Here is a 27553-nt window from a genome sequence, read left to right on the forward strand (position 1 = left end):
ACAAAGAACTTGCACATATGATTTCTTGACCATTATGCTTTAAGCTACAGATTAATTGACTTATCATATTCAAAACCACAACTATTCCAAAGGAGTCATGAAACTAGCTTTCCCATGATGTAATTCAAATTCATACGGGAGAGAAACCTTATAAAGGTAATGAATGTGGGAAAACCTTCAGCCAGAATCATCACCTTTTCCAACATGCAAGAATTTGTACAGGGGAGAAATGCTATAAATGTTTCATTGCTTGAGCAAACTGGTTTCTTGACCTATATTAGCTGGTGGGTTTTCTATTTAAAGAGCCTCATTTCAGGGCCATTTGGGGTTTTAATACCAGGTTCATCTCTTTTACATTGAGAGATTGCAATTTATGCTTTTGAAATATGATTTATATAAGTAGCTTAGCACAATCAAAATTATTAAACCTGCAGAAAGCCTGATGGGATCACATAATGTTATTATTTTTTGTACATTTTGGTGAAAGCCAACAGATTGAATATCACTATAATCAGATAAGGCATAGCCATATCACTGGAAAGTATGAAAACAACTAAAAATGTTTTGTTGTCTTTTTGGTCAACTGAAAGACATACTTTTGAGATTTTCAAGAAATGGGGGTCAGTGACATCCAGTGCCAAATCCAAGAAGGTGTGATGGCAGCATCACTTTATGGAGCTACATTTTTTAAAATTCAAATACCCCAGGCTCTTATTTACTTTTAGATAATTTGCTATAATTACAGGGTAAGTTGCCTGCCAGGTGCAGGTTAGTGCCATGTATGTATGTATATAGCCTTGAGCTCAGCAGGTGGATGAGAAAGAGGAAAACAGGGAAACCAAGATCAAAACATTTACTGCATCTTGGCAACCTGGGTATGCTCAGACCCCTGAGATGACTTTGAAGTTGGTTCTTCAAAAGCTAGAGAGATATAATTGGCTTCTAAATAGATGCACTAATAAGAGCAACTTGAGTTGTCAGTCATAATCATAAATCCCATTGTTTTGATATGTATGTTAAAGTTCAAAATGTTGCAATTATCCAATAAATTATTTTAAAATCCATCTACTCCTTTGCAATTCAGTCTTTAAAGTGAGAGTTAGAATAAATGTTTATGAAATAGCCTTTACCTTAACAAGTACCTTAAAAGAAGGGGCCTCTGCAAAAGCATAATCTTCGGGGAAAAGAATCAAGAATTTGGGTATTGGATGATGCCACTGTACATGGGAGTTTCATTGTAAAACTCTTCTCCCTCCATCCCCGCCCCCAAAGTAAAGCTGTTTCAAAGGAATGTCTGGAGATGTGAGCAGAGTGCTGTGCCTAGTCACATATGGCAATTCTGTGTCAGAACATGTGTTTAATTGCACACAGCATATTCCTAGGCACTATTCTTTTTTCCCTTCTGTCTTATTATTACAATCTTAAGACAAAGGGATGAGTTAAAGAAACGAACCTTAAGGATTATTTCTTCTATCCCAGCTGTTGACATTCGTGTTAAAATATGTTGTCCTTCTAATCATTATAGAGATCGTGTCGTGGAGGTATGAGACTCTCCTTCCCCATCTTGGCTGTTGTGGTGAGTGCTGCAGCACAAAGGCAGTGTTGGGTTTTCTACCCACCAGCAATAACCATTAGAAAATGCAATTTTTTAAAAAAAGAACTCCACTCGCAGGGGCCACACAACCATAAAGTACTCAAGAATCAACTAAAATATACCAGAACTTTATAGAGAAGACTATAAAAGTATACTGAAGGAAGTGAGAGAATGTTTGGATAAATGGAAACAAGAGTTACAAATGTAAGGACTCAATATTATAACGATAAAAGTTCCCAAAGGTATCTTCAAATACAATGCATTCCCAATCAAAATTCCCACAACATTTGTCATAGAAGAGTGTATGTGCAAAAATTGCAAAGATGATTTTCAAAATAGGATATTATGAAGTATTGTAATGAAGATAATGTAATTGTGGCTTAAAATTAGATAAATAGAAACATGGAACAGACTAGAGGGTCCAGATGGGTGCACATATATTTAGTTACATATATGATTTTGTTAGAAAAACAATAAGAGTTTCAACTCCCTGTGGAAGGGATGAACAGCTCAGTAATGGTGTTGAGATAACTGATAATCCATTCACAAAAATAAATTTTTGATGGATTGAAGAACTGTGTCTTTATATGTGTATGTGTCTGTGCACATGTGAGCTACACACATTTACCCTGAAAAGTATTTAAATGTGTGCACAGGGAGGCTTATACAGGGAGATTCATGACATGATCATTTTAATAATGAAATAGCAGGAACAATATCCATTATTTCTAGAATTGTGAAACAAACTGATACACCCAAATACAGAATGCCATGCAATATATAAAAGAATGAAGTGCACTCATATGTAATCACATTGAAAGATTGCAGAATCAGAGAAAATTACAGCCTGTTCTCTCTTCTAGGATTTTTATGCTTTCAGGTCCTACATTTAGGTCTATAATCCACTTTGATTTCATTTTTGTGGATGGTGTTAAGAGGTGGTCCAATTTCATTTTTTTGCATGTAGCTGTCCAGTTTTCCCAGCACCATTTATTGAGGAGACTGTCTTTTCCCCATTGTATATTCTTGTCTCCTTTATCATAGATTAATTGACCATATAATCAGGACTTTATTTGCAGGCTTTCTATTCTCTTGCATTGATCTATGTGTCTGTTTTTGTGCCAGTACCTTACTTACTGTTTTGATTACTCAGCTTTGTAGCGTATCTTGAAATCTGGGATTGTGATACCTCCAGCTTTGTTCTCCTTTCTCAAGTTTGCTTTGGCTATTTGGGGTCTTCTCTGGTTATTGAGAGTGTAAATTGGTTCAGCAAGCACTGTAGAAAACAGTATGGAGATTCCTCAAAAAATTAAAAATAGAATTACCATATGATCCAATAATTCCACTATTGGGTATTTGCCCAAAGAAGATGAAAACACTAATTTAAAAAGATATATGCATCCCTATGCTTATTGCAGCATTATTTACAATATCCAGGGTATGGAAGCAACCTAAGTGTCCGTCAATAAACAAACAGATAAGGAAGATGTGATATACATATCATGTATATATGTGTGTGTATATATGTATGTATGTGTATATATATGTATATGTATGTGTGTGTGTATATATAATGGAATATTACATAGCCATGAAAAGGATGAGATTCATGCCATTTGAGACAAACATGGATGGACTTAGAGGTTATTATGCTAAGTGAAATTAGTCAGACTGAGAAAGACTAATATCATATGATTTCACTCATAAGTGGAATCTTAAAAAAAAGAAAACAAATGAATAATAAAACAAAAGCAGAATCAGACCTATAAATACAGAGAATAGACTGATAGTTGCCAGAGGGAAAGGGGGTGGGGGTTGGGCAAAATGGGTGAAGAGGAGTGGGAGATACAGGCTTCCAGTTATGGAATGAGTAAGTCATGTGGGAATAAAAGGTACATCATAATGAGAGTAGAACACAAGTTATAGGAAATGTTGAAGGAAATGTTCTATCATTTATATAAATCAATTTAATATATATCCATATACATCCATGTGAAGCAAGTAAATGTTTTAATATATATTATATAAATGTTTTAATACTTATTAATATATATTTTATGTATATAAATAATTGATAATTGACTACAATGTTTTCCTTCCTTTGGGGAGTGGACTGATCAGGGTTTTCAAGGCTGACTGGCAGAAAATTACTTTGTGCATCAAGTATTACATAAGGAGGCTATATTGTTTGTTCTTAAGTTTCCTAGGCAGAGTAATGAGAGGAGCGGACCTTATCAATCTCAGAAGAACCTTTGGAAATTAAAAGGTCAAGACATTGAAGGCTAATGAATGAAAGGAGTTATGGAGGCTAAAAATCCACTAATTTTCCATTACTTTCAGGTTAAATATTTTGGAAATATGAATATGAGGGGCAAGAAGAAAAGAAGAAAGTCTAAGCATTTAATCATATTCCTGAAAGGACCATAGATTGCTTTGGCATAATCATTCACAATCTATTTTCCTATGGGATTAGGACATGTATTAGTCTAATATTTAGAGAGAAGGCCAATTTCCATCTAAAGATGGAATCACACAAGTACACACAGTATACTGTTTAGATGGGTCACAGAAGTATACAGAGGGGTTATACAAATCCTCTTTTGTTCTCCGAATAAGTGTCAGCTAATGCTTCACCCAATGCATATGGTCAGAACATATTTTCTGATTGGCTGGAACCACATCTTTAGGTTAACATAGAGTTAAGGTTCAGGAGTTATCTCCCCAACTACAAAAGGACTAAAGAGAAGCCTGAACCCACCCCACCCTTCCACGTGATACATCACAGAAATTCTGATCCTATAGCGTTCTCTTACTTGAATAATGTGAACTGCTATATATGGTGAGAAACATAGTTAAGAACTTCTGATGTCCTGTTGAATATTTATATGTTGTATAGATCTCACTGTTAAACTCATCCACTCAGTGGAGGCATTTGTCAGCTCTCCCGGTTAACCTTTGGGGAAGCTGATCCCTGAAAGGAAAGGAGTAAGAAAAATTGTAGCTCTGACATTCCAGATAAATAAGCTCCTAGCAGTTGAAAACCACTGAAGTTATACTCTGAAATACGGATCTGTCTTGAAGACTTAACTGCTGGATTGAGAAATGAACAAATACTGAAATACACTTAATCCTTCTCAAAAAACACCCAGTTTTAACAGCCATCTTTGGATCTTGTAATGAGAAAACTTTAAAAATTTCAAGAAGTGCTTCTTGGTGTTAAATGAAAAATAATCCTGTAGCCTGCATGCTGTGAATGTTTCATTTGTTTTCTTGCAATAAAACAGCAAGAGAGTATTTGTTTTCAAACAGATCTTTCTCCATTCTTGCCTTCAGGATATCTGATGCTTAGTTTATTTCCCCATCAGTTTATCAGGTCATCAGAACTCTCTCTCTAACACGCTCCTCCCAAATTCTCACATTAAAGGGGTAAGACAAACTAATTTTTGCCACATATATTCTCTGTCTTATTCATTGTCTAGCTGGTTTTTTAGCAAATAGTCTTGGAGGCTTTGCTGTCCTTTTGTAATACAGAGTCCTATGCAACACACTTGAGGCAGAGCCCTCAGCTCTGCTGATCCCGGCTTCTAGGAACATTTTTTGCCTGCCCTTTAAATCCTCCACTACAAAGCCTTTATTTTCAAGAGAGTACATACAATGGACGACTCTTGCAATTTCCACTTGAACTTTTAATAAGCATCTAAAACAAAAATGTCAAACGCAGATCTCTTGCTTCATGCTCTTCCCACCCCTGTCAAGCCTGCTCCTACCCCCCCACCCCCACACCAACCACCCTCCTCCCTCTCTGCCCCCCAGCCTAAGGAGACTCCGGCCAATATCCTTGGAGTCATCCTTGATCCTTCTCTTTCTTTCAAGCCCCATATCCAGTTATTAGGAAATCTTGTCATCAAAATATTCCTGTGATCTCATCCCTCCTCACCAACTCCACTGCAGGTCTGAGCCTCTACTCTCTCTCAGCTGGGCCCGTGCGTGCACTGACCTCCTCACTGGTCTCCCTGTTCCTACACTCAACCTTTTGGAGTCTATTCTCTAAACAACTGCTTGAGAGCCTCTTTTAAAATGTAAATCTGATTGTGTCATTTCCCTGCTCAAATCCCTCCAGTAGCTTCTCATCGCACCTAGAACAAAACTCACAGGCCTTACTCTGGAAACTAATGTTTTGTATGACCTGGCTCCTGGCTTTTCTACAGCCAGATTCCTTCCTCTCTTGTTTCCCCTGCCCTCTCAGCTTCAGGGACACTGCCTTCCCAGAGGGAGGGCCAGCATTTGTCTGCCCCAGAGCATTCATGTGGTTCACTTCCTCACTCCATTCAAATATGACCTCCTCAGGCGCCTGGGTGGCTCAGTTGGTCAAGCTTCTGACTCTTGGTTTTAGCTCAAGTCATGATCTTGGGAAGTGGGGGGTGGGGTTGCTGTGAGATCCAGCCCCATGTCCGGCCCTGCACCCAGCATGGAGTCTGCTTGAGAGTCTCTCCCTCTCCCTCAGCCCCTCACCCCCTAAGATAAATAAATAAGTCTAAAAAAAAAGACCGCTCATTTTCAAAATGAGGGGAAAAAAAATTTTGATTGAACGAATGAATGAAAGCAATACTTAATCGACTATGTTTACAAAAATAAAACGAAAAGCATTGATTCATAGAAAGTCATGTTTCTGGTTGTAAAGTTTAATTTGATCCAGTGAAAGGCTGTTTTTTCCCCAGTGATATGTTTGGAAGTTTGAGACGCATAATCTAGTATTTAATAAAAATTACTTACATATTTGAGCGGTTTCTGAGTGCTCAGAGACTGCTAGTTTGCACATAAGTACTTTATGTACTCCTTTGAGGCAAGTACTATTACACTCTCGTGATGAGGGTTGTGTGGTTTACAGAGTTTGTTTCCAGCCCAGGGTCACAGTGATTACATGGGAGTGCTTGGATTTGAACCCAGGCATTCTCTGGAAGTAATGCTTATTAGGGACTGAGATAAAAAGACAGAAAAATTCAATGAGATGGAGTCCAAACGGCCACCTTGAGCACTTTTGTAAGTGCTAGGGGACTCTAGGATGTTTGTTTAACTCCTGTTGTCTCTCACCCATTGTTCTTTCTATCCTGAGCAGGAGGGCCGTGGCGCCAAGCCAAGCCCAACATCATTACCCTTTTCCATCCAAACTGCCTTCACGGCAATGTGCCACACATTTTATGATTCCGATAGGGTTGCAGCAACTCTTTATCAAACAATTATTTCTTGGTCTCTACTAGAGTATATGCTTTTATTCCAGATTTGCTTTAAATATAAAGAGGCTTATGGGTTCATCCCAAACAATCCAGTGTTGTCAACCCCATTCTGTCCCGAACATTACTGTTGAACATGTTCTTCTGCATCAACTCTCTTGGCCTATGTAGCTGCTGCTCAAATCCCCCCAGACTTTTTTCTCTGAGGCCGTCATGTAAGGGGAGAAAATGCACCCTAATTCCAGTCAGTGATTTTCTAGTTCCCTGCAGCTCAGGATGGGCATTGGTCTTTGCTCCTGTCATCAGGAGTAGTTCTCAACCCCAAAGTATCTTCCTAAAAGCCAGGTCCGCCTCTGCCTTCTCACTACCGCCCTTACATCACACGTCTTGACTTTCCCAAATCCATCATCTCCATCCCCTCCCTCTACTCCACCTTCTTTAACCCTTACTTTTTGGTTTTTCCACTTTATTTGCAACCTCTCCCATCTGGTATTATCAACCTCTTCTCAAATTTAGTCACGTGTTCTCAGACGTCATTGTGTTTTGCAGTGAAACAAGATCCTCTTTCAACAGTGAATGATCCCCATTATACCTTGCTTTTAGATAGCATTTTATGGTTCTCAAAGGCGGTTCGTGTATCCAGTGTAAGTAAACATTTGGAGCAATACTGGGAAGTAGGTATTACCATCTTAATTGGAGAGAAAAGGAAATGGAGTTACAGAGTCTTGTCCCTTGCCCCATACTACCCAGAAATGTGGAAATGGGAGTAGAATAAGGTCTGTTTTTTCATTTCCCCACAGCATACCACTTGTGAGTTTATTACAGCAGAATGTGGTAGGATTTGTGCTGTCCATTTTGGTAGCTACCAGCCACATGTGACTACTTGAATTTAAAATAATTAAAATGAAACAAAATTTAAAATTCAGTTCCTAGTCACATCACCTGCAATTTAAGTGATCAGTGAACACATATGAGAAGTGGCCACTGTACTGGACGGTGCAGATGTTGAACATTTCCATCATGGTGGAATGTTCTACTGGATGGTGCTGACTAGGTCCCTGTCATGCTATTGATGCTGAGAGAGAAGTAGAATTTCCACTCTAGATGCCCTTGCACTGGCGAAGGGTCCTGGAGATCTGAAACCATCTCATCATAGTGGAGAGCTAGTTTGTTGTTCCCCAAACTGGATAGGTCATCAGAATTACAGATTCCTGACCCATTAATTCTTGAATGAATCCATAGTGCTCAGAGATGGATTATTAACTCCTCATCTGCTAGTTGCAAACCTTGTTATTGATAAATCAAAGAATCAGAAAAGGCGAACTGACCTCAGGGCACAGTGGACATTATCTATTGCAATTCACTCCATGCAAAAATTGAAGTCCAGAGCGATCAGGTCACTCTTTCAAAGTCACCCAGTTGGTGGCAGACTCGAGAATAAAATACGAATTTCCAGATTCCCTATGCAGGGTCTCTTCTCTCAGCCACAGTATTTTGTTGAGCATTTGTCATTTACCAAAGCCTGTCCTAGATGATAATCAGGAAAAGAAGTCAGAGAGCAGTTTCCTCCACTCTCTATCCATGCCTTTCCTGCTGCATTCATTAAAAATGGAGGGGCTGTTTTCCTAAGGCTATGCCAAAAAGGAGCAGCCTTGTGAGGCTCCCAAGACAGCTGGCCAACAGGATTACAGAGCCTCGCCTTGGATAATGAGACTATGGCTCATACCCTACCTCACGCAACTTGTTCCAGAATATGTGTCTGCTAAGAACACCTGCCACATCGCCCTTCCTCCATCACCCACTGTGTGCAGCCCTGATCTCCTTCCCACAGGAGTTCTAAATAAGTCAGTGTTGGGGAGCTAGAGAAACCTCTACAACTCCTTGCCTACGAAGTCATAAAGCAACAGCTGGGTGTGAAAATATAACCCCTGTCACTTTTCCAAATAGCATAAGACCTGGCCTGAAGGGGCCCGTGCAAGTTCTTGGGCATGTTGTAATTCACAGCTGCCGCCTGGAATAACATTTTTCCTCCCTGAGGTTTCGGGTGGCAGAGGGTAGTGATCTTTTCCAAGCGCTGCTTTTCTTCCTCAGGACTCTTCTGTCATAGCAGCACTGGGCATTTACTCCCTCTCGACCTAAATGTCTATATGTGACTGGGTGTGAAGTTCAGTGACTTGGGAGGCATAACGTCCTGAAGCCACTTCTTCATTACTCCTAGAAGGAAAGCCGAGATCTCTTAGGCAGGAGGCAGAGTAAGAGCAGAGCTCCTGGCTCGACATTCTTTTGTGCTTGAAAACATCAGCTTGCTAAATTTGGTGCTGCTTCTTTTTTTAGTGGGGTAATACAAAAGTCTGAATTTCCCATGCAGGGAAAGAGCATCAACCAAAGGCAGTGCCTATTTGAATTTTTTTTTTCCCTAGCGTCCATTCTCTTTTGCCACTTCCGATTTGATTTCTCGCTCATAAAGAATAATTATGGGGTAAAATGGATTGTGAGTTTCCTTAATACAAAGCAGACTTGAATAGTTAGCAAAAATCCAACAGCTGCTCATGTTCATTTTTATCCTCGGAATCTGATGAACAGAAACAGGAATGAATATGTTTAAGTAAACAGCCCATGTTCAGACGGGACCTTGGTGCTGGGAATGAAATGGAGCCTTGGTCCAGCTGAGCTTTATAATCAGCAAAGCCACCGCCATCTGTCAGGGCTGGTGTCCTCTCCCTTGGGCTCTGGCTCCCGGGGCCCAGCTGACAGACGGGCATCATTAGCTGGCTTGTGCACTAGGTCACCCCACTGAGACTGGTCACCTTGTGTCTTCGGGGTGGTTTATTCCCCCCTGTTCCCAATTCTGATCCTGAAAAAGGAAAATTGAATTTTAGTCTTAAGATTAAATGATGACAGTATGCAATCTGTCAGCTCCTTGCTGGTCGCCAAGCAGGTTTGCTAAATTAAAAAAGAAGGGGGAAAATATGATCCAGCCTCTTCTTCAGTCCTCTGGGATCAGAAGCAGGGAAACCCTGCCTGCGTCTAGCCCATTTAAATGCAAACACCTCAAAGATGCTTTCAGCCTTTACAGAGCTGTGTGGATTAATGAGCAGGCATGGAGATGTCATTTATTCTGGCTAAAATGCGGTGGAAATGAGAGAAACTGGCATGAATGGAGAATCAAAGAAAGAGACTCAACGTGCTGGTGAGTGGTCGCAAGGTCCACTCGGGGAACCACTTAGAGGAACAGAGCGTAAGTGGAAGCTACAAGCAACACTCTGCCCCCCGACGCCCTAATTTCTTTCAATCAGTCATCTGTTTCATTGCCTTAGTCAGTTGTACAGACTTTCTTTCACAGTTCTTTTCCCCGCACAGGTTGTTTCCCCTTAATCTACCCAATGATGTGAGCCCTGCACGTTTTCCACTTTCTCTAGAGGCGGCTGTCAATCACTGACTCCTCCCCTGAAGGATGCCCCTGACCCTGGCTTCTTGACCCTCATGTTGAACGCACTTTTTTTTCCTCTTTCTCATTTTGGTTTCTGAGGGCTTTCTCATGAGTGACAGTGACCCAGTTCTGGACCTCACTTTAGACAAGTTCTGGCAAGAATTTTTTATTAGTCAAATCTCAATGTGATCGATATTCTCTTCTGAGATAACTCAATTAATTCTCTTAATAAAGGAACACACGTTTTGGACAGGGATATAATTATGGAATCAGCTGCATTTTAATTTGGATGGAGCAGGAGGATTGTTAGAGCCCTAAGATACATGATAGAGAATCTTCTAGATTTCAGTCCTGTAAAGAATTTGTGCCAGTGCTGCCCTTTCATCAGAAAAGTGCTCCACTGTGCATATGGGGGGTCATCTCGTAAAGTGCATAGATTTTAGTTTAAGGTTCTTGAAGCTTTTTAAGTCATGGATATATTTTAGAAATACCAAAATACAATGAGAACGTAGCTTATCTACTGATTTCTTAAATAGGTGCTCAGCAATACGGGAGAAAACCCTATCACAAGGCAGACTGAGGCCTCTACACATGTGGTCTTTTGAATCTATACATCCTGTGCGGCTTCTGGTCAACTTCCCCTCGGTTCCCTCCCAGTGGTTATTTCAGACCTTCAGCAATGCACTCAAAATCTCTACTCTGCCCTTTCTCCTCTCCACTGAACCATTTAACCTCACCTTTGACTTTGCTGAAAGTCCCTTCAAAGCCCTATTCTGGCGTCCTCTTGCCTGCCCTTGTCCCCTCTTCCTTTCCAGCCCTCAGTGGAAGAGGGGACCTTTCTCGACTCTGGTCACATCCCAGCCTGCTTCCTTCAGGCCTAGGGCCTCCATTTGTTACCGTCTCTCATCTCTCTCGTTAGTGCTACTTCCCGCTGGTTTCTACCCTTCCCCGACTCACACTTCCACCCCTCATCTTTGCCCACTTTAGTGCCTTCTTCCTTCATTGAAGAAAACAAAGGCTTACACTTGATGTTTAAACTTTCTCAACTCCCAAGTACTTTTGAAACTCTTCACTGTGTTTTTGGCTTTCCTGAGATCCTCTGACTAAAGGTCATCATTGACATTGGAGTTTTCAAATGGAAAGAATTAGGGAGGGAGGGTGGTAGAAGGTTGTCACTTGCCTTGATCTTGTGCAACTTTGGAAACTGCAGCCCACTGAGATCAACTTGTTCTTCAAATCCCCGTGCTAAATGCAAAGAGGCGGTTCTAGGTTCCAATAACACCTCAGACTACTTTGGCTACATCCCTTTAGGGAAGTTACTTATTATTTTAGCTACAAATTATTACAGCTAATAGTAATTAGCTGGACTGAGGATTGATTCACAATGAGTGGTCAGGGGCAGGGCTAACTCTTTCTATGTATTAATTCTTTCTCTTTGACATTTTTTTTTTTATGAACATATAATGTATTACTTGTTTCAGAGGTACAGGTCTATGATTCATCAGTCTTACACAATTCACAGCACTCACCACAGCACATACTCTCCCCAGTGTCCATCACCCAGCCACCCCATCCCTCCCACTGCCCCTCCACTCCAGCAACCCCTCTTATGGTTTGTCTCCCTCTCTGGTTTCATCTTGTTTCATTTTTCCCTCCCTTCCCCTGTGATCCTCTGTCTTGGTTCTCAAATTCCTCATATCAGTGAGATCATGTGGTACTTGTCTTTCTCTGATTGACTTATTTTGCTTAGCATAATACCCTCTAGCTCTATCCACGTCATTGAAAATGGCAAGATTTCCCTTTTTTGATGGCTGCATAATATTCCATTATATATATATACACCACATCTTCTTTAACCACTCATCTGTTGATGGACATCTAGGCTCTTTCCATAGTTTGGCTATTGTGGACATTGCTGCTATAAACATTGGGGTGCATGTGCCCCTTTGGATCACTACATTTGTATCTTTGGGGTAAATACCCAGTAGTGCAGTTGCTGGGTCGTAGGGTAGCTCTATTTTCAACTTTTTGAGGAACCTCCATACTGTTTTCCAGAGCGGCTGCACCAGCTTCCATTCCCACCAACAGTGTAGGAGGGTTCCCCTTTCTCCGCATCCCCGCCAACATCTGTTGCTTCCTGACTTGTTAATTTTAGCCATTTTGACTGGTGTGAGGTGGTATCACATTGAGGTTTTGATTTGGATTTCCCTGATGCCAAGTGATGTTGAGCACTTTTTCATGTGTCTGTTGGCCATTTGGATGTCTTCTTTGCAGAAATGTCTGTTCATGTGTTCTGCCCATTTCTTGATTGGATTCTTTGTTCTTTGGGTGTTGAGTTTGATAAGTTCTTTATAGATTTTGGATACTAGCCCTTTATCTGATGTGTCATTTGCAAATATCTTCTCCTATTCTGTTGGTTGTCTTTTGGTTTTGTTGACTGTTTCCTTTGCTGTGCAAAAGCTTTTTATCTTGATGAAGTCCCAATAGTTCATTTTTGCCCTTGCTTCCCTTGCCTTTGACATTGTTTCTAGGAAGAAGTGGCTGTGGCTGAGGTCGAAGAGGTTGCTGCCTGTGTTCTCCTCAAGGATTTTGATGGACTCCTGTCTCACATTTAGGTCTTTCAACCATTTTGAGTCTGTTTTTGTGTGTGGTGTAAGGAAATGGTCCAGTTTCATTCTTCTGCACGTGGCTGTCCAATTTTCCCAACACCATTTGTTGAAGAGACTGTCTTTTTTCCATTGGACATTCTTTCCTGCTTTGTCAAAGATTAGTTGATCATAGAGTTGAGGGTCCATTTCTGGGCTCTCTATTCTGTTCCATTGATCTATGTGTCTGTTTTTGTGCCAGTACCATACTGTCTTGATGATGACAGCTTTGTAATAGAGCTTGAAGTCTGGAATGGTGATGCTGCCAGCTTTACTTTTCTTTTTCAACATTCCTCTGGCTATTCGGGGTGTCTTTTCTGGTTCCATACAAATTTTAGGATTATTTGTTCCATTTCTTCGAAAAAAGTTGATGTTATTTTGATAGGGATTGCATTACATGTGTAGATTGCTCTAGGTAGCATTGACATCTTCACCATATTTGTTCTTCCAATCCATGAGCATGGAACGTTTTTCCATTTCTTTGTATCTTCCTCAATTTCTTTCATGAGTATTCTACAGTTTTCTGAGTACAGATTCTTTGCCTCTTTGGTTAGATTTATTCCTAGGTATCTTATGGTTTTGGGTGCAATTGTTAATGGGATCGACTCCTTAATTTTTCTTTCTTCTGTCTTGTTGTTGGTGTATAGAAATGCCACTGATTTCTGTGCATTGATTTTATATCCTGCCAATTTACTGAATTCCTGTATGAGTTCTAGTAGTTTTGGGGTAGAGTCTTTTGGGGTTCCACATAAAGTATCATATCATCTGCAAAAAGTGAGAGTTTCACTTCTTCTTTGCCAATTCAGATGTCTATGTATTAATTCTTATAACAACTCTGTAAGATAGTGATGAGGATGAGGATGAGGATGAGGATGATGGTGTAAAAAATGAAGAAATGGAGGCAGTGGAGCAATTCACTGCTTTAGTCACACAGCTAGTAAGAAGTAGAAATAGGATTCTTAGGCACCATCTCGTACTTTCTCTAAGCCCCTGTTCACTCAGAGTAGTACACGAGCTAAAATACAAGCCCCTATGCCAGTTAGGTATGTCTTCGTGAATGTCCCAAAATGCAAACCTGTACCATGTCCCAAATGATATGTATTACATCCCTCCCTCTTCTGTGACTCCCAGTCTTGGTGAGTGGACCAGACCCCCTTTCCAGAAACCTAAGAATCCATCTACATTTCTTTCTCTCCCTGATCCCCTCTCCTTCTCCCAGTATCCGGCTCCCCTCCAGTCTACCTCCCTCATGTTTCCCATGCCAGACTCCTCGTCATCTCTTCTCAACATTGGTCTGGTTTCCTGACCGCCACTGCTGCCTTGGGTCTGGCTCTGCTCTCATTGATTCTTTATGCTGTTTCCAGAGGAGTTTCCAAAACACAAATAAGATCACATCCTTATCAGTTCTCTCCAAACAAGACACGGAGAGGTTAAGTCACCTGCCCACATTCAAAAAGGTAAAAGTCAGAGCTTGACTCCAAGTCCAGGGAGTCTGGATGAAAAACCTTCACTCTTTTTTTTTTTTTTTTTTAATTTATTATGTTATGTTAATCACCATACATTACATCTTTAGTTTTTGGTGTAGTGTTCCATGATTCATTGTTTGCATATAACACCCAGTGCTCCATTCAATATGGCCCTCTTTAATACCCATCACCAGGCTAACCCATCCCCCGCCAGAACCCTCAGTTTGTTTCTCAGAGTCCATAGTCTCTCATGGTTCATCTCCCCCTCCTATTCCCCCCCTTCATTTTACCCTTCCTACTATCTTCTTTTTTTTTTTTAAAGATTTTATTTATTTATTTGAGACAGAGAGAATGAGAGACAGAGAGCATGAGAGGGAGGAAGGTCAGAGGGAGAAGCAGACTCCCTGCCAAGCAGGGAGCCCGACGTGGGACTCAATCCCGGGACTCCAGGATCATGACCTGAGCCGAAGGCAGTCGCTTAACCAACTGAGCCACCCAGGCGCCCTATCTTCTTTTTTTTTTTAACATATAATGTATTATTTGTTTCAGAGGTACAGGTCTGTGATTCATCAGTATTACACAGTTCACAGCGTTCACCATAGCACATACCCTCCCCTTAACTCTTAACCACCTGCAGCCGTGTCTCCCTGAGAATGGAAGGGAAATTTCAGTGGAGTTCTCCTGACTGCCTGCTTTCTCTGCTCAGGACTTCCTCAAAGCTTCTGCAGTGATGATTTCCTTTACCTGATTCTGGCTCATCATCAGAATCAGATAACCACAAAATAACACATCAAATCCACTGATTTTTATTGAACTATTTCTTGTCCAAGTCTATATACACTCAGGGAAACTCACACCAGAATCAATGCAACAGATTTTCCCCAAATCCAACAGACCAAATGCCATTTTTGAAAAGAAAAATCTGAAAATATGAACTTTCTAATGAGATTAATATCTGACTCTTAATTTTTTTGTATTGAAGGTGTCATGGATCATTTATGGGTCATTTTTTAAAAGTAAAATAAGAAGAAAGGCATGTGTCGATTCACTGAATAGTTTTAAGGTTGGACTGAAGCTGCGATTCAAAGAGGCTTTGTGAAATATTTGCATTTGTGGTCACCTTTTATGTGGGTTTATGAGTTCTCATTTGCTCTTTCAATAATACTGTGTGAAGTAGGAATTTTCTTTCCTATTTTATGAGTGTGTATACTAAGGCTCAAAATATTCAACCAACCTGCCTCAAGTCACCCTGTGGGATGGTGGTGGAAGCAAGATTCAAATCCAACCTTCTGATATTAAGATCCAAGCTGTTCCCACTGCCCAGGTTCTCAAGGATCTGAAAATATTTTTAAAAATTTTTTATTTAAATTCAATTTAGTTAACATATTCTGTATTATTAGTTTCAGGGGAGGAATTTAATGATTCATCAGTTGCATACAACACCCAGTGCTCATTACATCAAGTGTCCTCCTTAATGCCCATCACCCACTTACCCCATCCCCCCACCCCACCCCTCCAGCGACCTTCAGTTTGTTTCCTAGAGTTAAGAGTCTCTTATGATTTGCTTCCCTCTCCGTTTTTATCTTATTTTTCCTTTCCTCCCACTGTGTTTATCTGTTTTGTTTCTTAAATTCCACGAGTGAAATCACATGGTATTTGTCTTTCTCTGACTGACTCGTTTTGCTTAGCATAATATCCTCTAGTTCTATCCAGTTGTTACAAATGGCAAGATTTCATTCTTTTTGATGGCTGAGTAATATTCCATTGTGTGTGTGTGTGTGTGTGTGTGTGTACACACACCACATCTTTATCTATTCATCTGTAGATGGACATCTGGGCTCTTTCCATATTTTGCTATTGTGAAAGTATTTTTTCTAAGATTTTATTTATTTGAGAGAGAGAGAGAACATGAGAGAGAGAGAGAGAGAGATCATGAGCAGGGGGAGGGGTAGAGGGAGAAACATACTCCCCACTTAGCTGGGAGCCAGATTCGGGGCTTGATCCCAGGAATCTGGGATCATGACTTAAGCTGAAGGCAGAGGCTTAACCAACTGAGCCACCCAGTGCCCCGCGAAAGTAATTTTTAAGTAAAGATTTTATTTTGGAATAATTTTCAACTTACAGAAAAATTGCAAAGATGATACAGAGAGTTCCTGTGTACCCTTCACCCATTTTTCCCATTACTGACATCTTTATAGTGTGATCATAAAATTATCAAAACTAAGAAGTTATCATTCGTACATTACCATTAATGAAACTCCAGTCCTTATTCAAATTGCATCTGCTTTTTATTAATGACTTTTTCTGTTCCAGGATCCAGTCCAGAACACTACATTACATTCTGTCATCATGCTTCCTGTTTCTCCTCTAATTAGTGACAGTTTCTCAGTCATTCCTTGATAGTTTTAAAGAGTACTGGTCAGGCATTTTGTAGGTGTTGAAAATAAATTTTTTGATACTCAAAAATGTCACATTTCTACTTACAGTACTTTATTTCTATACCTATTTGATTTTTGTAGGCCTATTTCAAAAGGCAGATTTCCAGTGCTTTTGCTCGGCAATGATTGCATATTTCTTCTTGACATTATTAGGGACCCAGAACTTTGGTTTCAACACTGCTTTTATCTTGCAAATCGTTGCAGTGCGTACCCACAGATGAATTTAATGCCTATCCTCATATTCCCAGATAATTGGATCCTTGAGGTCTAAAATGGTAACTAAGCTGAAATCATTGCAGAAAAGATGATGAATATACATGCAAAATTAAGAGGCCACTTCACAGAGAGAATAGTAGCTAAACTAAATGGATGTAAAATTTTAAGAAAATTTAAGAAAAAAGTTTACTATAGCAGAAAACAAGTTAAATGAATGTTAGATTTAATAGACCTTGCTGACTTGTCTTAGAGTTGATCATTCTTTGTCATCAATTACGTTGGGCTTGAGGAATATTTAAGACTAAATTCTGATATTATACTATACTTCATATAGTAGCAGCTTATAGGATAAAATGATAAAGAGGACAGCTCACACTCAGTACCTGGCACACAGTAAGTGCTCAGTAAATGTGAATTTCTTTCCAGAGAACACTTACCTAGTGCTTACTGTGTGACAGGCCCTCTTCTAGTGCTTTACACACATGAGCTCATTAAATCCTTCCTGCCACCCATTTTACAGTTGAGGAACTGAGATTCGGAGAGGTGGAGTTGCCCAGCGTTTCACAGGGAGTAGGTGTTATGGCTGGAATTTGAACCCAGGCAGGCTGGCTACCATATCCACTCCTTTAACTATGGTTTTCCACTGCTCCTTTGTTATCTATGCAGACCAGTCTGAGAAATGAGCGTTGCCCATGAGTGAATGTTCAAAATGACCGAACTGAAAATAGTTTATCCTTTGCTGCTGGAACACTTTCTAGAATACATCGCTTGTCTTCCTTGCACAGATATCATTTCCTTAGTATCAGAGCATTATTAATGTAAACACCAAATCTTGCACTTTGCGCCACTATTTTCTTTTCCCCACACTGATAAAGGGTGATGAGTTATTTTCCCTGCCGTTCTGATTTATCGGTTTCCTTTATCACCGTTGGCTCTCTGTCACTTCTGGCCGCGTCCAGCAGCAGGACTCTAACAGGATCCGTTTTCTCTCTTTGCTATCACTGGCTTCCAGTTTGCTATGAGAATTACATCGAATGCAGAAGTAAAGCTAGTGAGGGGTGCCCTCAGGCCCTCTCCCAGGAGCTCAGAGCGTGGAAGGGCGTGGGATTTGTGCCAGGTATTTCCGTTGCTCACATATCTCTTAGATGGTTTCTTTTCTGGTTTCCTTTGCTCTACTCCTCACCATTGAGATCACTTCTGGATAAGGGAACAAATATAGCCCACATCTTGAACACCATGTCTTAATAAAATAGATAATAAATTACCACTGGTTACTTCGTATCTTCAACCAAATTACTAAATGCTATGCCAGTTGTGGCAAATAAGTAAATAAATAAGCAAGCAAGCAAGGAAGCAGTTTATCTTCTAAATAATAATGCAAATGTGATCAATTATATCATTTAAAGCCCCATTGCCTTCATCATTGGAATTGAGGCGCAGTGGCTTTTCTTTAGCTTCATAGAGAACTTCTCCCCTGGGGGCAGATGTTCTGACATCCATGGCATTTGGGGGTTCAGGGTGGAGTGTGGATTGTTTCTTAGCAAGTATCTGGTACCCCGTGGGACGCATAGAGGTGGTGATCTCTGATGGATGCCATTTTCCATCCTTACACTTAAATCCTTATCAGTGAGACCAACCATGAGGTTTCTTTTTTTTTTTTTTTTTTTGTCTCCCCTGACCCTGAAATTCTTCCAAACATTTTCAGATGGATGGAGTTTTTGCTCTTGGCTCTTTCTAGTGGAAACAGAGGAGTCCTCCGTCTGGGCAGGATTGGGGCCAAATTGAGGAAGGAGCCCCTTTCAGCTGTTATTTTGGACCCAGCTGTGTTTGGGAAAGGGTGGCTAGATTCAAGCCCAGGTGTTTGTTTTTAACTCCCAAATCTTCCATGGTCTTTGGTCCTGATTACCTCTGTTACATCCCACACCATCCACATAGAGGAGGAAGCTCAACCAGGTATCACTAGGGAAACTCCGCAGAAGCAAATGGTTTCCATTGCTTAGAACTTTTCCCACATGAGCACTCAGCAGGTGGGCACTCGACAAGCAACTAGGGGGCTCCTAGTTCAGAGTGGGTGACTGTGCAATGGCAGAGTCACTTGGTTCTCAGGTTGTAAATACCACACTCATAACTCATCACGTATTGATCTCATGCATGGTGACTATTTTTTTCTTCCGTAAATGGGACTGAATAGCTCCCCGGGGTCTTAGTTCATCCATAATGAACAATAAATACTCCTATTAATTATGTGGTCAGTGAACTTGCAGTCCGAGAGTTAATCAAAGTTTATCAATTAACAAATATGTGGAATTAGGAAAGGATTGCCCATTTCAGTTCTTTAAAACTATATACTTTCTATCCTTTAACAATACCTAAAGTCCTCCCAAATTTGATAAACGCATGTTTAGATTTATTTTCTAACCACAATTTTTTATTAACATATAATGTATTATTTGTTTCAGGGGTACAGGTCTGTGATTCATCAGTCTTACACAATTCACAGCGCTCACCACAGCACATACCCTCCCCAGTGTCCATCATCCAGCCACCTCATCCCTCCCACCCCCCTCTACTCCAGCAACCCTCAGTTTGTTTCCTGAGATTAAGAGTCTCTTACGGTTTGTCTCCCTCTCTGGTTTCATCTTGTTTCATTTTTTCCTCCCTTCCCCTATGGCCCTCTGTCTTTTTTCTCAAATTCCTCATATCAGTGAGATCATATGATACTTGTCTTTCTCTGATTGACTTATTTTGCTTAGCATAATACCCTCTAGTTCCATCCACGTCATTGCAAATGGCAAGATTTCCTTTTTTGATGGCTGCATAATATTCCATTGTGTGTGTGTGTGTATATACACATACCACATCTTTATCCATTCATCTGTCGTTGGACATCTTGGCTCTTTCCACAGTTTGGCTATTGTGGACATTGCTGCTATAAACATCGGGATACATGTACCCCTTTGGATCCCTACATTTGTATCTTTGGGGTAAATACCCAGTAGTGCAGTTGCTGGGTCGTAGGGTAGCTCTATTTTCAACTTTTTGAGGAACCTCCATATTGTTTTCCAGAGTGGCTGCACCAGCTTGCATTCCCACCAACAGTGTAGGAGGGTTCCCCTTTTTCCACATCCTCGCCAACATCTATCATTTCCTGACTTGTTAATTTTAGCCATTTTGACTGGTGTGAGGTGGTATCTCATTGAGGTTTTGATTTGGATTTCCCTGATGCCAAGTGATGTTGAGCACTTTTTCATGTGTCTGTTGGCCATTTGGATGTCTCCTTTGCAGAAATGTCTGTTCATATCTTCTGCCCATTTCTTGATTGGATTATTTGTTCTTTGTCTAACCACATTTAACTAATTTATTTCCAACCCTACCACCGTTACTTTGTGAACCACATGAAGAGGTGGTCAATCCTGACACTGAGTTACAGTCAAGGCAGTTTCTTAATGGATGAATTATGAATATTCAAGATGAATTGGGTTACCAGGAGACTTTCCAGCATGACTTTTAAAAGCAATAATAGGGCTTCCCAGAAATGGCACCGTGGTCCAACTTTTTACCCATCAGCTGTCCCTGGTTTTATGTGTGATAAAACACAGCCATGAAATCCGGACTCTATTTTTGAGGTAGCTATCCAAACACCAGTAATCTCTAAGAATAGCAGTGACCATGTATTAATAACCAATTAAGGCATTAATCTGTGCTCACTGCCTGCTTATAACTTCTTCCTCAATCAGCCCAGAGAACAGGGCTATATTTGAATAACAACAGAAGGGAAAGGTCCTGCTACTATATATATATATATATATATATATATATATATATACTATATACTACATATATGCTAATATATATATACTATATATATGTATGTGTATATATATAACTTTTATATATAGTTATATAATTATAATGTAATTTTATATAATTTTTCCCAGCAACTGATTCTGGGTAAGAAAATGAGTTTTTCTTGCAAGGCCCCCAAAATAAATAGCTAGCTTTCAAATTTTCCCTTTCATGGTGATATCTGAATAAGGAATATGGCTGGTTTATTACTCATAATATGGTGACTTTCTAAGAGCAACTGGCTGGAAAAAAAAACTTGTTCTCTAGTTAATAAATGAATAAATTATTTATTTATTAAAATCTAATAAATAAATAGAAATTTAATTAAAACATTGCCCTACATTTGTTCTCTTTTTCTTTCTCCTCCCATTTTTGAGACTTTTTCTTCTCTTAACCTCTCACTAACACCCACTCATTTCTCCTTACCTCTCTTCTGGTACCAAAGGAGACTTACCTCATTATCAAATATTTTACTCTGCTTAGTCCTGTATCAGTTGGGTTGTCACTGAAAGGCTTTATCCAGAGTGACAAGCACAGTGCCTGGTTTGACTGTCCGCCTTTGGATGGAAGGAGAGAAACTGTTTTAGTCAGCAGATTACAGCTGAGGCCCTAGTAGGGGGCAAGAAGGAAGCAAGAATTTCTCCCTTCATTTGCAACTCTCATGGGCTACACTGGATTGTGGTCTTTTCCAAAAGAAAGACCGGCAGGCGCGGGGTGGGGGGCGGGAAGGAAGGATTTGCTCATTTGATTTCACAACAACCCTGCCAAGGACAATCATTTTTATTTTACAGATGGAACTTGTGAGGCTCGAGAGTCTAAGCAACTTGTACGGAGACACCCAGCTCATAAGTTGCAGGGTCTGAATTTGAAACCAGGTCTGTGTGACTCAACACTCAGTTGCTTTCCACCATTCCATGCTGGGTCCCCCATGGTGAGAGTGAGAGTGAATCTGGCTCCTAAAGTGCCCTCACCTGTGCTCTCCTCCCCCAGAGTCTCAGTCATTAAGGGGGAATTGACAAACTAGGAGCCAGATTCAGTGAAACCCTGGACTCCCACCTGCTACTTTCCTCTGAGGAGGCAGAGCACTTGCAAACAGGGCACACTCTGCTAGCTGGAAGGTGTTGACGTTCAGATGTGAAGATGACTTTGCTGCCCCCTGCCAATCAGACGTTTTTTTAAAAAAAGATATATTTATTTATTTTGGTGGGAGGGGGTGGGGCAGAGGGAGAGGGAGAGAGAGAAACTTTAGCAGACTCTCCTTTAAGCACCCATCCCTGAAGACGTGGGGCTGGATCTCATGACCCTGAGATCACGACCTGAGCCGAAAACAAGAGTCCGATGCTTAACTGACTGTGCCACCCAGGTGCCCCAATCAGACATTTTTAATAAGCATTTTTGGTCAAATAACAGGGTTAATAAATCAGAATTAATCCAGCTGCAATCTTCAAGCTTGTATGTGAAATGGCTTGATGATGGTAATAATGACAATAAAACTAAAACCAGCTACGTTTCATTGAGTATAAGCTATGATCCAGGAACTCATATCATTTCTCATTACTGTGACCACCATTGGAGATACTGTATCTCCATTTTGCAGATGAGAAAACTGAGGCTCTGAGGAGTTAACCGCCCAAAGCCAAGCAGCAAGCATGTAGCTGAGAACTAACTAGAAGTCAGGTCTGTGGGCACGCAGACCACAGACCAGCCACTGTGTCGCAGCTGTTCCTCTCCTGTGCCTGCCAGGTTGGAAGGAAGCCTGGCAAATTGGCCTTGAGCGTCCATGCTTGGGACCAATCAAATTCCCACCCGTGATTAAATTGAATAATTGAAAATTCTCTGTTTCATTCTTATACTAGGTTTGATTGCAAACTCTCTGGCCCTCACTGTTGCATGTTAATAAGCTTTCAGTGGCTCCGCATTACCCAGAAATTAGACATCCAAATGCTTCTGTTGCAAATGTGAAGGCCTCCACAATCTGAGAGTCCCCATTTCCATTTTATCCCTGACCACCTTCTCACTAAACTTCTGTTTTACTTTCTTTACGAAACACCAGATGCTTGCCCACTGCCTGAGTTCGGCCCAGTTCTGCCTAGCCTAAAAGCTGCCACTTACCTTCCTATTGAACCCAGCTCAAATTTCACTTCCCAAATCATCTGGAAAATTCATACTGAAGTACTGACTCTCAACCATATACTCTAAGTTTTTTTTTTTTATTTGAGAGAGAGAGTGAGAGAGAGAGAGAGCACAAGAGGGGGGAGCGGGAGAGGGAGAAGCAGACTCCCCGCCGAGCAGGGAGCCCGATGCGGGACTCGATCCTGGGACTCCAGGATCATGACCTGAGCCGAAGGCAGTCGCTTAACCAACTGAGCCACCCAGGCGCCCTCAACCATATACTCTAATAGTAATTATTTTCGGGATAGTTCATTTGCCAATTAAGGTGCATGACTTAGAGGCCTATCTACTTCAGGGCCTTGATCCACTACTTAAAACTTAGCATGCTTTTTAACTTTTTTTATTTCATCCCAACTAGAGAGGAATTCTGTCCTACGCCCCTTCATCTCACCTGTGCAGCACAAAATGTGTTGCCTGGCAGACAGCAGTCACGGAGGGTCTCGGGCACAGGCTCTGTCACAGCAACGCATCTGAGCTCCAGCCGCTCAGGCATGTTTCTATAATAATGTCAGTGCTATAAGGAAAGATAACCGCCTGCTGACCGCGTGACCTGGATGAAAGTCACAGTTCGGTCCTTGATATGGCGCCAACTTTCATTTAACCTGAAAGGGTGAGAACGGAGCAAAAGATGAAACGAGACAGGATTTAACCCTGAAGAATGAAAATGAAATTTGACTTGGAAACAAGTCCTTGTTTTCGCACATTTTGATGATTTACAGCACATTACAGCACAGTCTCTGTGTGTTTGGGTGTGCACCTCAAAGGCTGGGGGGAAAGATCAAACTTTGGATTAAAAGAATTCCTTTAAATTTTGGTCATTCTGATGAACTGCCTCCCTGAAAACACATCTTACCTTCAGGAGCAGACAGGGGCAACGGGGCGCCATGGGGACACTGTAAGTATAAACAAATTGGGCTTGACGCTTCCTTGAAGGTTTGTTTGTTTGTTCACCTGCTTGTGAGTCAGCGGTGGAAAAAGCGACTCCAGCGCTCAAGGGTGGCCACCTTATTTGCCTGTGAATCTATGACCCCAAAGTTCTTTTCATCTTGAATAAATTATTGAGGTAAGGAGAACAACAGCAAACTCATCCGGAAAAAGAGGGGGGAAAATATGTCCTTCCCAAAGACTATTTGTACATATCACGTTCCTTCCAGCCTTCTCTTCCAGAAAATGAGAGAATACGAGCCCTCATGGACAAGAATGCTAATTATAATCATTACCTAAAGTCACAAATCTTTCATGACAAGGGCCAAAGCTGTCAGATATTAACGCTAAAGCTCCATATTTCATTTTAGTACAAATTACTTTCCTTTTCCTTTTGACAAATGCCTCAATTTTCATCTCAAAGTTGCTCTTAGAATGAACGTGTCATTATCTGGTCTTATTTACAGCAACAAAGGTCAGGTTCTTTAGCAGATATTAATAACCACTGTGCTAAGAGCATTCTTGCAGCTCACCCCACATGCTGAGCTTTGCCCTCATTTCAACCTTGTGAAATTTTCACGGTGCCCACCAACTTTTTATGCTGCATATCCATGCTGATAACCACACTGAGCCAAATTTCCTCTTATTAAACCCAATCATTATGCATTAAAAAGACATCACCTTGTTCCATTAGGGTTAATAGAGTCTGTCTGAGTAATATAGAAACATTTATCTGATTTCTTTGAACCTCCCAAGGCTTGAGAGCCTAAAGAGCATGACAAAGAAGTTACAGTGATTCATGAAGATCATAGTGGTAGTGTCATTTCTGAGGCCAGGTTCAAGCTAGCAAAGTGGAAAACTGTCATAATTCCAAAAACAAAGCACAGTACAGTACCAAAAAAAATTTTACCCCAACTATTTGGCTATTTTAGATCTAAAGTGGGACCAGGTATTCAATTTTATACCTACCTCTATATTTATAAAGCTATTATAATAGCTAACATCATGTCATATTCCAGACACTGTTCAAAATATTAATTATCTAAATTCATAACAATCCTAGGAGGTAGCTACTACCTCCTAGGTAGTAGCTTGTCCCCATGCTACAGTTGGAAAAACTGGGGTGCAGAGTTAAGTAACTGCCCCAGGCTATGCAGCTAATATATGGTGGGAACGGAATTGGAACCGAGGCACTCTGATTAAGATGCTAAGGGTTTAATCACTTTGTGCTTCTGCAAATCTAACCCAGTCCGTGACTGCCAGGGTCAAAGCCAGAGACTCTAGCAAGGAGAATATTTTGGCCAAGTTTACTTCCTTTTGGGTCCAGTGTATGTGTGTAGGAGCAGAGTGTGATTGGTCCAACATTAGGGCAAGGATCTGCACTGCAGCAAGCCTGAGAGTTCTGTTCTGGTCTCACCTTTAAAGATTTTATTTATTTATTTGACAGAGAGATAGAGAGAGAGAACAAGTAGGCAGAGAGGCAGGCAGAGGGAGAGGGAGAAGCAGGCTCCCCGCCGAGCAGGGAGCCCGACGCGGGGCTCGATCCCAGGACCCTGGGATCATGACCTGAGCCGAAGGCAGACGCTTAACCGACTGAGCCACACAGGCGCCCCTGGTCTCACCTTTAAGAAGAAAATTAATTCTCCAGGGAAAGGGAAACAAAAGCCATTATCTATCTATCACCTCACAGTAACTATGTGAGGTAGAATTTATTATAGAATTATCTTTTACAGATGAATAACTCAGAAAAACTAGTAAGTTACCTAAGGGCCATGTGGTTAGGAAGACACAAAAGAGGGGGTAAAGCTCACTTCACTTTATCACTTTTTGTCCCTAAAGTAGCAGTGCCTAAAATGTTTTAATAAGTATTGCATGAAACAATAACAACAAAAGAAAAAAAAAAAGAAAAGGAAGGAAGGAGGAAGAGAGGGAAGTTTCTATGTTCAAAAAAGTTTGGGAAACCTTTGATTAATCAAAGTTATGTAGGCTTCTTACCTGCCAGACTTCTCAGAACCTTTAATACATTAGTGTGCATTGAAAGGATATACTATGAAGAACTTAGGTCACTCTAAAATTCTGTGTGTGTGTGTGTGTGTGTGTAGTAAGACATCTTATGGGAACAAAGTTCTATGAAGTACATTTTGAGAAATGCTACCCTAGTGATTTGAAGACCTTCTAGGCAAAATATGTGATCCAGGAAATGCTTCTGTTTCATTATCATCTTTAGGGCAAAGGCCAGGGCATACAGAATGGAAGATTCAATCTACTTGAGCTTGGATTTTTATTATTAGGACTGGGTCAGAATCATAAATAGCATTTAGTGCAAGGGTCGCCTGAGGTGAAAGGCTACTTTAAGGCAGACTCTGTATTTCATTTTTACCTAACGTTGCACGCCTAACGTTTCTTCTTTACTGTTGTTAACTATTTGTGTGTATATGTGTGTGTGATTCTATGTTACAAATGCCCAATGAGGTTTTAAACTACTTCATGGCATGAATTATGTCCTGTTTTTCCTTTGCCATTTCGTTTACTATATTGCTTCTCTGCCCAGAATTAGTATGTGTTATGTTTAATTGCTTAATTTGAGCCAGACATTTCTTAAATTTTTAAAATAAGTGATCCAGGGGCGCCTGGGTGGCTCAGTCGTTAAGTGTTTGCCTTTGGCTCAGGTCATGATCCCAGGGTCCTGGGATCGAGCCCCGCATCGGGCTCCCTGCTCAGCTGGGAGCCTGCTTCTCCCTCTCCTACTCCCTCTGCTTGTGTTCCCTCTCTCTCTGTGTTTCTCTCTGTCAAATAAATAAATAAAATCTTAAAAAAAAAACAAATAAATGCTCCAGTAGAATTATAAAGCTGGATCAATTGATAATCTATTGGGGTTTTCTCATGATCAAATAAGATAATGCATGCAAATGCTTATTATTATTATTCCCGTAAAAATGGGAATGTGAATTCATGTTACTTCAAAGTTGTAAGAAATTTCTACCACTAACTATAAATCAGAAGTTGTACTTAAAAATTGCCCCATTCTTTGACAGCTCTTTGGTCTTCAGGCCCTGTTGGCACTCTCAGCAACAACAAGCAATGGGTCTGATATTTGAAAGTGACTTCTCCATACCAGTTTGAAAACCTCAGTCAGTCTATTCCCATATTTAGCCCCTTGCTAGCCTTTTTGGTCTGCCTCTGCCCTTCTCCTCTTTTGTTCTCCTTATATGTGTATTTGGTCTTCCCGCCTGGATTTCAAGTTCCTGGAAGCCCAAAGATCATGAACTACTCTCTTTGTACCTCTCTGTTCCGGTGTAACAATTTCATCCCCACACTTAGTGGCTTAAGACAATCATTTCATTATGCTTCATGCTCTCTGTGAGTCAAGAATTTGGGGAGGGCTCGTTGGAGCAGCTCTGGCTTAGGGTGTGGCATGCAGCTGTAGTCAGATGGTGGCCAGAGCTGAGATTGTGAGAGGTAGGGACTGGAACAGCTGGGGGGGCCGGCTGGGCAGCTATCAACTTCATGTCATCTCAAGGTTTCTCACTGTGGTCTTCTCCACATGAGCTAGTTTGGGCTTCCTCCCAGAATGACAACGTCAGGCCAGAA

The 27553-nt window shown here is 40.8% G+C and overlaps 1 long non-coding RNA gene across 1 annotated transcript; it reads right to left on the reverse strand.

Annotated features, from left to right (window-relative positions):
* Positions 1-2766: 2766 nt before the first annotated feature.
* Positions 2767-24017, reverse strand: LOC118008600. Its single transcript, XR_004678724.1, has 3 exons — positions 23430-24017; positions 21321-21423; positions 2767-2870 (listed from the first exon to the last, which is right to left on the reverse strand). It is a non-coding gene; the product is annotated as an uncharacterized LOC118008600 (long non-coding RNA).
* Positions 24018-27553: the final 3536 nt, after the last annotated feature.

The sequence above is a fragment of the Mirounga leonina genome, unplaced genomic scaffold, assembly GCF_011800145.1.
Source record: "Mirounga leonina isolate KUSES-001 unplaced genomic scaffold, KU_Mleo_1.0 Mir_126, whole genome shotgun sequence".
Taxonomy (NCBI): Eukaryota; Metazoa; Chordata; class Mammalia; order Carnivora; family Phocidae; genus Mirounga; species Mirounga leonina.